Genomic DNA, 13798 nt, shown 5'->3' with positions numbered 1-13798 from the left:
GTTCTTTGAGCCACCCTCCCGTCATGTGGCGCATCACACGTTGTAGAAGGGGGTCAGCCGCAGTCTCCCGGCGAACACGGGCCAGACTTGAATCATTAGCTGGCAGATTGGCCGATGTGAAGGCCACATGCGCTTCGACCTGACAACCGAATCCCTCCGAATCGGGCGGTGTGCTCACTGCCCTGGATAGGGCATCCGCGATGATGAGGTCCTTCCCGGGGTGTAGACCAGTTGGAAGTCGTACCTCCGGAGCTTGAGCAGAATGCGCTGGAGGAGAGGGGTCAACTCATTCAGGTCCTTGTGTATGATGCTGACCAGGGGGCGATGGTCGGTTTCCACGGTGAACTGAGGGAGACCATACACGTAGTCGTGGAACTTATCTATGCCGGTTAACAAACCTAGGCACTCCTTCTCGATCTGCGCATAGCGCTGTTCTGTGGGGGTCATGGCCCGTGAGGCATAGGCGACCGGGGTCCATGATGCAGTGTTATCCCGTTGCAGGACCGGCCCAATGCAGGACTGGCTGGCATCAGTCGAGATCTTCGGATCTCGAGGAGGTGTGGAAGAACGCCAATACCGGGGCTGTGGTGAGCTTAATTTTGAGCTCTTCCCATTCCTTCTGGTGTGCGGGCAGCCACTGGAACTCCGTGGTCTTCTTCACTAGGTGGCGAAGAGCCGTTGTGTGGGAGGCAAGGTTGGGAATGAACTTCCCCAGGAAGTTGACCATCCCGAGAAAGCGTAGCACTGCTTTCCTGTCTGCCGGCTGCGGCATGGCTGTAATAGCTGTCACTTTGTCTGCATCCGGATGCACTCCTGACCGGGATATGTGGTCCCCCAGAAACTTTAGCTCAGTTTGGCCAAAAGAACATTTGGCTCGGTTGAGGCGCAGTTTGAGGCGCAGGCCGTGTTCCCGTATCCGAGCAAAGACGCGCTGGAGACGACTGATGTGCTCCTGTGGTGTGGTGGACCAGATGATGACGCTGTCAACATAGACGCGCACCCCTTCGATGCCCTCCATCATCTGTTCCATGATTCTGTGAAATACCGCGGATGCCGAGATGATGCCAAACGGCATTCTGTTGTAGCAGAACCTGCCGAAAGGAGTGTTGAAGGTGCACAGCTTCCTGCTGGACTGTGCGGGAACTGTGGTGTTCCCCGTCTTATAGTGCATGTGCCCTTGCTTGTGATTGGCTGTGATGTTGCGTGCGTGTTGATTGGTCCGTTGATCTGTCCATCAGTGTGTATGTGTGTTTGCATCATGATGTTTATCTGAATATCACGACAGTGACCATCAAACTGGTCAAAAAAATTGGGTTTGAGAAGATGTATAAAAGTTGGAGACAAAAAAAAAATGGAGAAACAAAGGAACTAAATAATGGAGGTATCACGGCAGGAGAGGAATGAGGAGAGTACAGCAAAGATCAGTTCATCACATCTTCGTACAGCTTCAGGCACTTATTCACCCCCTCTTCATGCTGCCCTTGAGCCTCTCCTTAATAGCTGCCATTCTGCATATCCTAGCCACACTTTGGTACTGCGTTTTAGGCTTCAACTGAGTATGGGTCATCGGAGGTTTGGAGCCCACTGTTCATGTACTGGGATTTCTGGATTGTGGAAACAGTAGGCCGACTCCACCCTCCTTGGGAGAACCCAAGGGCAATTGTAACAGGTCTTCCACAACCCCAATTACTGCAAAGGCAATTTTGCAGGGACCCAGGATTGAAGCTGCAATTCCTTGACATGTGTGGCTCAAACAAATAATGAGGCCATTTTGCAGAACCATACAGCAAACCAGGAACTCATTTTGAGAAGTGTTTTTAAAATAAAATACCAAATGTCAAGCTGTGCCCCTTTCACAAGAACAACGGTAACACTACATTTCACCAATGAATGAAATATCAACTTAAGAATAGCTAACCAAGGGCAGTCTTTAAAGCAATGGTGATTCATTATGAACAGACACCTTCCTTTAACAGTCATACTTTCATACCTTGGGAGTTTAAAAAAAAGTATATAGCAGCAATAAAGCAAATCCATTTTTGCACCTTATGGAGCACAGCATGTGGCAATATTTAATCGGGGTGGGTTGGGGGAAGAGGAGAGGCAAGCGCGATGTCATTGAAGCCGTAATTCTTCAGGGAAACGACAAACAGAGTGATCCTGCGAACCATATGAGAAAAGATTATTATCCAGATGGTGGCGTTTCTCAATCATCATCAACAAACCATCACCTTTCGGTAATGTGTGGAATCTTGTCATATGCGAGATGACAGACATATTTGCCTGAAGACCAAGAGTTGTTGCATTTCAAATAATTTGTCATGTGACATGTTTCAACATTGCAGAGAGACTAGACAAATACAATACCTTTTTTTACGTCATCAGACAAACGGATTCTGAAATCACACATTCAAGAGGGTTACTTCAAGCTGAGGTAACGCAGCTCTACCCAAACTAGATAAGAGGTATAATTACCTGGCCAAACTCTCAAAAACAAATCCGCACTCAATCCAGGTCCTCGGTCCTTAAAAGGCAACATGGTGTTCAACTTGACAATAGTTAACTTGTACATTTCTTATCCCGATGTGGCCATCTGCCAACAAGAAGCCTTAAACAGGCCATTAATGGGATTCCTTGAAGAAGCCAGATGGCAAAGCTGGCTTTCCTTCTGCTACAAAAGCCATTACTGCTGAAATAGAGATTTGGAAATCCTTCAGGAGACCATAACATCATCATCCACCTTCCCAAATGAACAGTGACTTGAGAGTTGCGGTGACATAGGAAAAGGTTGGAAATGCAATGGCCGGTTAAGCAATCAGGGTGACCAGAATGTGTGATCAGCTTGATGGGGGCTGTTGTCGGGTCACCACAAAACTACCCTTGGCAACATTGTGCTTACTAAAATAAACAGAAAGGCACTGCGTTCACAGTTGCATGTGACAAGTTTTTTAAAAAATCATCATGGTTGCTTTTAAATCACAGCTTTCCGCAATAGCTCAGTTGATGATGATGAACTGGTGATCATGAAACCGAATCACAAGGACCAGCAAAGTCCCACATTTAATTCTGCCCATTGTGAAGTCACTTGGTCCTCTTCAGGATAGCAGCAAGTGCGCTGGTACGCACTATAGCATATCTGGATTAAGGGAGTTGAATTCCAAATGCTCCACAATGGATCCTGCTGCAACGTTGGGTGGTGCAGCAAAAACAGGGTTGATAGGGCAGCACAGTGGTGCAGTGGTTAGCACTGCTGCCCCACATGGCCAAGGTCCCAGGTTCGATCCTGGCTCTGGGTCACTGTCCATGTGGAGTTTGCACATTCTCCCGTGTTTGCGTGGGTTTCGCCCCCACAATCCAAAGATGTGCAGGTAGGTGGATTGGCCACGCTAAAGTGCCCCTTAATTGGAAAAAATGAATTGGGTACTCTAAATTTTAAAAAAAACAGTGTTGATCCCCTCTGCTGTCAAATTAGCTTCTCATATGATCAAAGTTCTTACAAGCAAAATAGCCACTTGGGTAAGTATTCAAGAGCAGTCAGCCTCTGTACGATCAGACACTTCTTTACAGAGTCGGCACCTTCAACAAAAGAGGCAACAAAACTGGGGCATGACAAAATACAGATAGGGCAGTGCAAGGAAGGATCTGCACTAACAGGCAGCATCATATTGGCAGCAAACTGAAGCTGTGGATCCAAGTGTTGTGAGACGAAGTGCTTCTCAGCTTCCCAACAATGTCAACCGGCGACCCAAGTCTGGAGCTTCTGGGTTCAAGTTGTGCTCCAGAAAATTGAGCCAATAATCTGGGATGATATTTCCGTGCAGTACTGAGGAAAGTTCTGCACGGTCAGAGGTTCTGTATTTCAGATGAGACATTAAACCAACTTTGTTTCAGGTGGAAGTAAAAAATTCCACTTTACCAAAAACACTAAAACTGATCTGTTCATGCCCTCATTTGTTGTTTGCCGGATTGTGCAGAGCATAGATTGGCTGCCGGTGTCCCCTACATAACAACACGGACTAAAAGAAAAACCTGAAGTAGGATTTGAACATCCAGCCTTTGGACTCAGGCAGGTGAGCCATCATCAGTCAAGTAACACTGGTAGTTGGGGAGTTGCTCCTCGTGAGTGATCACATGCGTGCTGTGTTGGGTGTTCTGGATCACAAACAGGTCACCAACACTGGAAGTGGTGCAACTCTATTTTATTATAAGGTTAACTATATTAACATACTTGAACTGTGGGTGAATGCAATACCAGCTTTAACTGTTGACCCTTGCCTATCCTAACCAGGTGATGCACTCAGCACATGGTGAATGTCTGTGTTGCAGGCTGTGAGCTCTGTGCTCTGAGCTGGCTGCTACTAGAAAGAGCAGGAACTCGCCCGTCCCCTGTCTTTATAGTGTGTGTGCTCTCACTGGTGATTGGCTGCGGTGTTGTGTATGCGGATTGGTCCCACTGCATGTCCATTAGTGGGTGTGTGTGTGTCTCTGCACCATGATATACCGGTGTTTATTATGACAATGCGATAACTAGATAATTCAGCCACATGGCAGCAGTTCCACTTTAATCTTAATAATGCAAGCTCCATTTGTTTATCTTTTAAGAAAAGACTAATTTTGCCGAAGCGCTTGATACAGACAAGTCAGGTGCACAGCTAACAGCAATCATCTTTAAGATGGAGTCATCCTTACTATTTAAAACTAAAAACAGAAATGATCCCGGAGCCATAACCATCACAGCCTTACCAATCCTGCCTATCGCTCCCAGTCCTCTGGCACAGTCCCAGCTCTCTGATCCTCAGCTGGCAATGAGATGTGCCAACATTCACACAGGTCTAACTTGGGCAGGGTGCCAAAGTGTGAATCTGGCACCGTTGGAACCTCGCTCCAGCAATTAGGTTTGTTTCAGGAGAGCAGACATCACAGTTAGAATGACAAAGAAAAAGGATATGGAATAAAACGTAAGGTCACAATTTGTTTAATGCGCCAAATGTATTTTGAAAGAATTACATACATTTATATAGCACCTTCCTCTACCCCAGGACTTCCCAAAGCATTGAGAGCCAATTAGATGCATTGGAGGCATAGTCATTTGCTGTACAGTCAGAAATGCAACAGTCAATTTGAGAACAGCAAGATCCCAAAACAGCAATGAGATGATCACCAGATAAACAGTATTTTTAAAAAAAGAAACATTGGTTGAGGGATAAAGACATCGCTCTGTTACTTATTTTCAAGGTCTTTAGAAGTGGTGACAGCATCCAAACACTCAATCTAGTCTGGACGGCATTTCATTTCTGTACTATTAAAGAGCCTGTCTGAGCTGCAGAAAGGAGCCAGTTGAAAAATTTGGCTTCTCTCAGCTACAATGGAGAACTATGGTTAGGGGTTTCCTCTGAAAATTGCAACCCAGTCATGACGCAGACTGCTTTTCCTACCACAGGATGTGCATTGCATTCTTAAGAGGGCCTTTGCTAGGGTGTGAGGCGGAAGACTGCAGCCTGTTAGTCACAGATAAGGCAAAGAAAAGACAGAAGCACAGCAGAGAGAAAGCAAGCATCTTCATAAATAATATTTCTAATAGTCTGAATTATTGCTGTGGTCAATGTGCCCACACGCATGATTGTAAACACTGGAGACGGAGGAACAATAAGCTTTGCATTCAGCAACGCCATTAACATCACATCTTAAATTATATTGCCGAATTACAATGAAGTATAGATCACTGTTGCTAACCCCAAAGTACTGCTTCAACAGAGCCCGCAGATTATAAAATCGCCAAAATCCAACCAACCGGGCTTTTCTGATCATCTCAGCCATCTTCTATAGTCCCACGTGACTAATAAATCCAATTTTCATGCAGATTCTGAGAAACTGCAAGGATACTGGTCATGTCCAGACAAGATATACCCTTGGTAAGGAAAGCCATTCAAGTCCATTGGCCTCATCCTTGAACACAAGGCAGCCATCTTGAATCTGTTCAACTGTCAGCTCCACTCATTTCGACAGACCTATTAAATCCATTTGAAGTGAGCTGTGTACCACCTGGACCAATTCTTATGCTGAATTAACCATAATGTGTGAGGGATGCCATTGGGCACCTTACCGGCTTATAACTCTCACGAAGACCACAAGGGACCACAGATTGATCAGAGTTCCTGTGTTGAGCGGGTGGAGGCACGCCCAGTAGTGGTTCACCAGTAGGGCCTTAAAACCGACCCACAGACGCAGACAGGTAGTTCCAGATGATCCCGGGTTGGGACCTATGTTTTGCATGCGTGGCTGTGGCTTTGTGTTGGAGAATAAGCCTGCTTTGCCTTTTAGTCTGCCCCTCCTGGAATTATTGCATTACCCATTTTTTCTCTCTTAGCGTAAGCAGCATATGGGGCCAGGAGGAGCGTGGGTAAAATATAGAAAAACATTCTCACTTTTTTTTTTGCATCAAAAACACATGTCCAGAGTGCCCTCCCTCCCACCTTGCATGATATCCGTGCAAAATGCTTCTAAATTCCACATCTCACATCCTCCTAATGACACTGACATTGTGCTGAAATACTGGTAACATCACCTCCAATCTCATTTCATGTTTAAGACCTGCACAACTAGCAGAGAAAACAGACTGAATTTGGGTTGGGGTCGAACTGGTATCTTGGACGTGGAAAGCAAAACAGTGACTGAGTCAGAATTTATCCTTCTATCAAAATTTGTTTTGGAAAGCCTTTCCTGAGCTTGGGCCTTGGCGAGCTCTTAAATTTTTTATTTTTTTATTTTTCTAATTAAGGGGCAAATTAATATGGCCAATCCACCTACCCTTCACATCTTTGGGTTGTGGGGGTGAGACCCACGCAAACACGGGGAGAATGTGCAATCTACAAATGGACAGTGAACCGGGCCGGGATCAAACCCAGGTCTTTGGTGCCATGAGGCAGCAGTGCTAACCACTGCGCCACCGTGCCGCCCTCTAAATTTATATATATTTTTTAAATTAAAAGTACCAAATTCTTTTCTTTTTCCAATTAAGAGGCAATTTAGCGTGGCCAATTCACCTACATTGCACATCTTTGGGTTGTGGGGGAGGGACCCACGCAAAAACGGGGAGATTTTGCAAACTCCATACCGATACTTACCTGGGGCCAGGAGCGAACCAGGGTCCTCAGCGCTGTGAAGTAGCAGTGCTAACCACTGCACCACCATACTGCTCCCCCCCCCCTTGAATTGTACTACCCATCCACTCCTTCCCTCCATTCCCACCCTCTGTGCCTTCCCTCCACCGCTTTTCCTTCATCCCCCCCATCAATCCCGCCGACCACTTCTTCCTTCCATTGGCCTACCTCTCTGACCTTCTGCTCCTTCCCTTCATTCCCCCGTGACCAGATCTCTCAGAGCCAACAGCAGCCCCAAAACAAACATACCCAAGACCTCAAGGCTCAGAGATGCGGGAAAAGACTTCAGGATTGCTGCTACCAGCGTGATGTCTAGGCATTGAAGAGCAACACCCACAGAACGCAATGGATAAAAGGAGCTGCAGAACAAACAATTAAACAAAATGGGAATAAAGTATCAAGAACAGCCCAGACCTTTCACAGGACTCTGCACCGAGTTCCATTCACAGACACCTACATTCAAATTCTAATTGCGAGGCGAGGAAAGAGGTCTTTGAAGCAAGTAGAGAACCTCCTCTCTGCTTTCATTGAGCTGCTACCATCCAGTGATTGTGACAGCATAACATTCCCCTTTCAGTACATGCATCACAACATCTACACATTCAGGTGTGCACATGCTCGCGTGCTTGGTGACGTGCAACATCAGAATACAAAAAAACATCTCCTCTCCCCAGGTGGGGCACGCTGCCAACTTTGCATTTTTTTCCTGAATCCACCCTCTAAATTCCAAACAAACATTCTACAACACAGTCAGATCTGCAAACACTCGTCCCTCAGGAAGCTCCCATTGCACAGGCACAAAACAACCCAGGGCACAGCCCGCCTCTCTCTCTGGGGGATCATCTGGCTTCATCTCACTGGGCACTCTATAGCTGGGGGTAATTCAATCTCACAGGTTTTGGAAAAAAAAATTAAACTCCAGCGGTCCATCTGGCCTACTGGTCTGAATGCTACGAGTGACAGGTGCATTCCCCACACAAACTGTTAGGTGAATTTCCCTGGTGAGATGTGGGTCTGTCCCAGGAGAGCTAGGAGCAGACTTCCCACATGTTAGAACAATTAACAGCATGGGGGAGGGGGATATAAAAGAGGGGAAGTGATCAAGAAGTTCAAGGACCATATCAGGGTTTTCCACAACACTTCAGGAGGTTTTGGTTTTGTGACAAATACATTGTGACATCAATGTTATTCATATACCTGATCCCTTCTTCCATGCCCTCCGCCACTCCCACACTCCTTTCCTTCCCTCCGTTTCCCCATCACTACTGCTCTCCGCTCCTTCCCTTAATTTCCTGTCATTCCTGCCCTCCATTCCCCGTCAATCCTGCTCTCCGCTCCTTCCCTCCATTTCCTGCCACTCCTGCCCTCTGCTTCTTCCTTCCATTCCCCGTAAATCCACCTCTTCACTCCTTCCCTCCCCGTCACCCCGTCCTGTGCTCCCTTCCTCTGTTCCCCATCACTCCTGTCCTCCGCCCCCTGTCACTCTCACTATCACCTTCTGTTCCTGCTTTCATTCCCCTATCACCCCTGCCCTCTGCTCCTCCCCTCTATTCCCTGTCACTCCCACCCTCCGCTTCTCACCAATGTTCAGCTGGTTCAGCAGCACCATCTTTCCTATTGGCAGCATCTCACTGCTTTGGCATCATAAACACCGGAGGTACAGGGAAGCAAAAAAGTGTTGCTGAGAAAATAAAAAGGTAAATGGAAAAGTAAGGAAGGGCAGGGGAAAAGAGAAATACAAAAACGAGCAACAAAGCAGGCAGCAAAGAGCAAAAAAGTGGAGAAAAAGAGCGGGAGGGAAAATAGCAAGAGAGAGTGATAGGTAAAGTTGTCATAGTCCCAGATGATCACAGGCTACTTTCTTTGAGGGGGAGAGCTGACTGGTGGTGAGTTAACCTGAGGGTCAGCACATTGAACATTGGTGAGGAGCGGAGAGCAAGGGGCAAGGTTGAAAAGGCGGTGCCTTCATGAATAAAATGCTCTGCATCATAAACCAGCTGTCTAGCCAAGTGAGCTAAACCGGCCACCAAAAAAAGAAAGAGTAAAGTAAAAGGAAGGCAGTCACACAAAATGGAGTGGAAAATGACGGAAAATGTGCAAGAGAAGTGAAAATTCCAGGCCAACAACAAGAACAAAAGTGGAACAAGCTCAATTTACCAAATGATCTTTGTTGGTCCAGTTTTTAAAATCCCTTCCCCTCCTCCCACAAAATACATTTTAAACCCAATACTCTTTGCTACATTATTGTTTCCATAATCCCTCACTTGTACTTTGCCATCAGAATCTCTCTCCCTTGCACGAGGATTTTCCACTCCGGTATCTCCTGATTCCTTTTCCCAGTGGCTCCAGCTTCTCCCATTGATCGCCAATGTTATGGTTGTCCTTTTACTAACGTGGTTGGAGATTTTGAACGGAAATACAATGCAACATTCCATTTGTAACATCTGACTAAATTAAATTCTGTGGAGCAGCAATGGATAGCACGGAGGAGTGGGCAACAACTATTCTCGCAGAGGTACAAGGGTCGAGACCGATAACTGCTCAGACCCGATGCGCCTGACTGCTGCCATGAACCGAAGATACTTATAGTCAGGGCAGCACGGTGGCGCAGTGGGTTAGCCCTGCTGTGTCATGGCACTGAGGTTCCAGGTTCGATCCCAGCTCTGGGTCACTGTCCGTGTGGAGTTTGCACATTCTCCCCGTGTTTGCGTGGGTTTCGCCCCCACAACCCAAAGATGTGCAAGGTAGGTGGATTGGCCACGCTAAATTGCTCCTTAATTGGAAAAAATGAATTGGATACTCTAAATTTTTTTTAAAAGGATACTTATAGTCATCTAGATTTCAGCAAGGCCTTAAAAACACAAACCAAGTCACAGGACACCAAACGAGCAAACTGGAATTTTCTTTCAAATCTACCAACTCTGCGATGGTCAACTTTTCAACAGGACCAGAAAACTGTAATTTAATTTTCATACCAAACTGAACTAAACTCAAGACAGACTCTTCATACTAACCCTGTTGCGACTAATGGATGGAAACTTTACAGCAACCTAAATGGATTATACAAAAGAGCTGAACTCAGCGACAAGGGGAGAGTGACTGTTCTTGACATCGAGGTAGCATTTGATCGAATATTGGCATCTAGGAGCCTCGGCAAAACTGAACTCAAACTGAATCGGCAGAAAACTCTCCACTGGTTGGAGTCAAACCTACCACAAAGGAAGATTGTCGTGGTTGTCAGTGTTGTTCAGAACCACGCTGATGTTTACTGCGAGAGTATCACAAAACCCAGAGGGGTAACTTAGAAGACTGGTTCGTTGTGGTGTATGTTCCTTTTCTGATATAATGTGAGGAACGGTGTGTAACGCAGCGAGGAACAGTCCTGTCATTGTGTGAACTATTAATAAACAATATAATGGAGAGTGGGCGGCATGGTGGTTAACACTACTGCCTCATGGCGCCGAGGTCCCAGGTTTGATTCCCCCTGGGTCACTGTCCATGTGGAGTTTGCACATTTTTCAAGTGTCTGCGTGGTCTCACTCCCACAACCCAAAAGATGTGCAGGGTAGGTGGATGGGCCATGCTAAATTGCCCGAATTGGGACAAAATATTGGATACTCTAAATTTGTTTAAAAAAAAGAATATTATGGAGGAGAGAGACTGACAATCAGTTAAGGCTTCCACCCCTGGACCTTCAAATCGCCCTAGCCACTCCAACCTTTACGGTCCTGTTGAAAGTTCCCACCTTCTCCCAGAGTGCCATCCACTAAGCCAGTTGTGTTGGAAAATCTCGCACTGCACACTCACCCACGGCCACAGTAGGAGCCCCTAGTCCCCTGCCGGGAACATTAGGGAGACCATGCTCAGGTGGTCTATCCTGACTACACACTCACCCTTTCGTCATGAGGATATCTGCAGTACTGAATCCACAGCCTTGTGTTTGTTGGCTGCTGCCTCTATGGCAAACCGTTCAGGCCTTAAAGTTTGATTGAAATGCTATGAAATAATCATCATCTGAGATCTGCCATGTGTACCAATGAGAAACTAGTTGATAATATTTTGTTCATTAAACGGTCAACAGTAGCAAAGATTTGAAAATCTATGTAACACCCACATATCATGTAATCCATTAAACAGCACGGAAACGTCACCGTTCTACATTGGTAGCAATACAAAACTATATTAGCCAATTTTCACAAAGAAACCCAAACACACGGTATCACCTCTAGCAGGTTCCTCAATAGAAATGGAGGGTAAACCAGAGAATGTGTTATCATGTCCACAACTTTGTAGAAATGATCTGTCCATCAATGTGTCACTTGTTCCACATATCAGTGCCATTCTCCTTCCAGGAGCTGCAGCTGTGCAGGCCCTCCCACACGGCCCAATCTCACCAGAACCAAATCCTGGCATCCACATATTCCACTGTAGCTCAGGCTGCAGTTGAACATCCTTGGCTTCCAAGCGTGTTTAACCCGCAGCGACATGCCAGTTACATGCAGCACTCACCACACCAGCAATCTGCAAAAGCATTTCTTCAATGGCATCGTCAGGTGGTCCATGTGGTAGAATTATGCGCACCAGGTCCCTCACCGTTTTTTGCTTCAAAGTGGATTGCCTCCGGAGCTCATACGTGCCACTGAGCCCGGTGTTCCAGGATCCAGGTATTTTAGAAAAAAATGTCCTTCTTTCCAGCTACAGAAAAGGAAGGAAACAGCAACAGCAGCCTCCAAGCAATTGCAGCTACCAGCAGGAGCAAGCAGCAAACATAACCTGCAGCTTACTCACAACTAAAAAAGGCCAATTCCTTATTAGCAATAGCCTTCAGCTGTGAAGCTAGAGATTGCTCACAGTCAAAGGGAGCTAAAGTGATTTTCAGCACATAACCAAGAACAGGGCTCAGTCCTGGAAGTGTTCAGTAGGACAGATGGGCATCAGCTGTAGTTGCCCCTGTTATGGGTATCCCTCCTCCTCCTCTTCCCCCGCCTTCTTCTCTTTCCCCCCCGCCCTCCCCACCCGAGCACCAGGACAGCAGCTCCAGTGCCCAGAGCTGCATACTGGAAAATGGAAATGGCTACTCACCTCCTTACTTCTTCTCAGAAGCCATTTCACCAGCTTCACGTTTTTAAGGAGGAGTACTAAACGACGCCCACGTGATTTCTCGCTGGGGAGTCGGGTAATTCCCGGGAGACGGTTACATTCAACTTCCATCTCACTAATGAGATGGAAATTGATGGGGGTCAATAATATGCTCGTCAATTTGGACGTGATCCGGAACTCGCCATCAGAGGCGGGCCTTTCCTGCTATTTAATCGACATGCCCAGATCCGCGCCAGCCAAGCGTTCCTCGCCAAGGCCCGGAAAAGAAGCCAAGTCCCGTTCGATGGCAGGGTTGTCCTCGGTTCTGCTTGCGCCAGGAAATACCTGGCTAAACGTGCCTGACATGGGACTGTTCCATTTCCATTGAATCATGCCCTATACTTCTTTCCCTTTGATGTTATTCACCCTGTGGAGTTGGCTTTTGGCAGGTATATGTCAACTTCCTTATTGCTCCACTTTGAAGTTACCACCTCTGTGGCCCCCTTGTTTTCTCTCGTCACAGATGTAAAATACTTTTCCACTGAGACACGAATTCGCATCTCATCGTTGCTTCAGACATCTGCCTCAAATCAATTCTCTATTTTACATGGTTTCTTTTTCTTAATCTTAATTTTATCCCTTCTTAACAGAGGTCAACCATCTCAGTCCCAGGATGCCACTGCAAGAGTTCATCAAGGTAGTGTCTTAGGCCCAACCATCTTCAGCTGCTTCACCAATGGCGTACCCTCCATCAGAAGTGGAAATATTCGACAGTGACTGCAATGTTCAGCACACCACAGATTCTGACACAGAGGCTGCTATGTACATATATGTCATGTCACCAATCCGTAATGAAAGTGAGCAGTTGAAAAGTCACAAAACAGACTAAGGAATAATTTAATGCAAATTAAGTTTTGCCACAATATTCTGGAATACAATGTGATTGTTAGAATTTGGTTTCAGCATTCTTCCTTCTCTTTAGCATTATCACACTTCAGAGATGGGCCTGGTAGCAAGTGTGAGGGACCGGATGGGTTTTTTTTTTAATGGTCATATCTTTTTGTATTCAGCTGCTAATTATATCCTATTTGAACTTTGGCACTTTTTAATAACATGCAACATCACTGAGCTAATATGGCAAGGAGCAATTCAAACACATCTCGGACGTTTCCTCTGCCAAACTTCCTTGTTCAGTTTGATAGCTTAAAAACAAATTGTATACCCTCTCCCTTCACATACATCTCACTGAGTTGCACGGAGGTTCATCGGACTAAAATATTTAATTTTGTACTCTTGTACCTAATATGATGGTCCCATGTGACATGTGCCTTATATTTAAAGTGAAGCAATTGGTATGTTGACGTGTTATTTAAACACTGCTATTTTACCTCACCCTCTCTGCTCACTGTACAGAGACCAACACACCCAGGGTTCAAACTCACAGGAGGTTGGTGGCCTTTAAACAAGGCTACATGTCTGTCAGATCTGCTCACCACATCTAGCAGTAACGCACTCACATGGTAGCTGATCAAATCATTTCTGAAGTAAAAACAGTTCAA

At 46.1% G+C, this 13798-nt stretch overlaps 1 protein-coding gene across 6 annotated transcripts in view; it reads right to left on the bottom strand.

Annotated features, from left to right (window-relative positions):
- Nucleotides 1-13798, bottom strand: part of LOC140420974 (ETS-related transcription factor Elf-1-like) — a 371469-nt gene that overhangs the window by 263011 nt on the left and 94660 nt on the right. The window lies entirely within an intron of this gene.

Source organism: Scyliorhinus torazame, chromosome 5 (assembly GCF_047496885.1).
Source record: "Scyliorhinus torazame isolate Kashiwa2021f chromosome 5, sScyTor2.1, whole genome shotgun sequence".
Lineage (NCBI taxonomy): Eukaryota > Metazoa > Chordata > Chondrichthyes > Carcharhiniformes > Scyliorhinidae > Scyliorhinus > Scyliorhinus torazame.
This window is presented reverse-complemented; position numbering and strand designations above follow the sequence as displayed.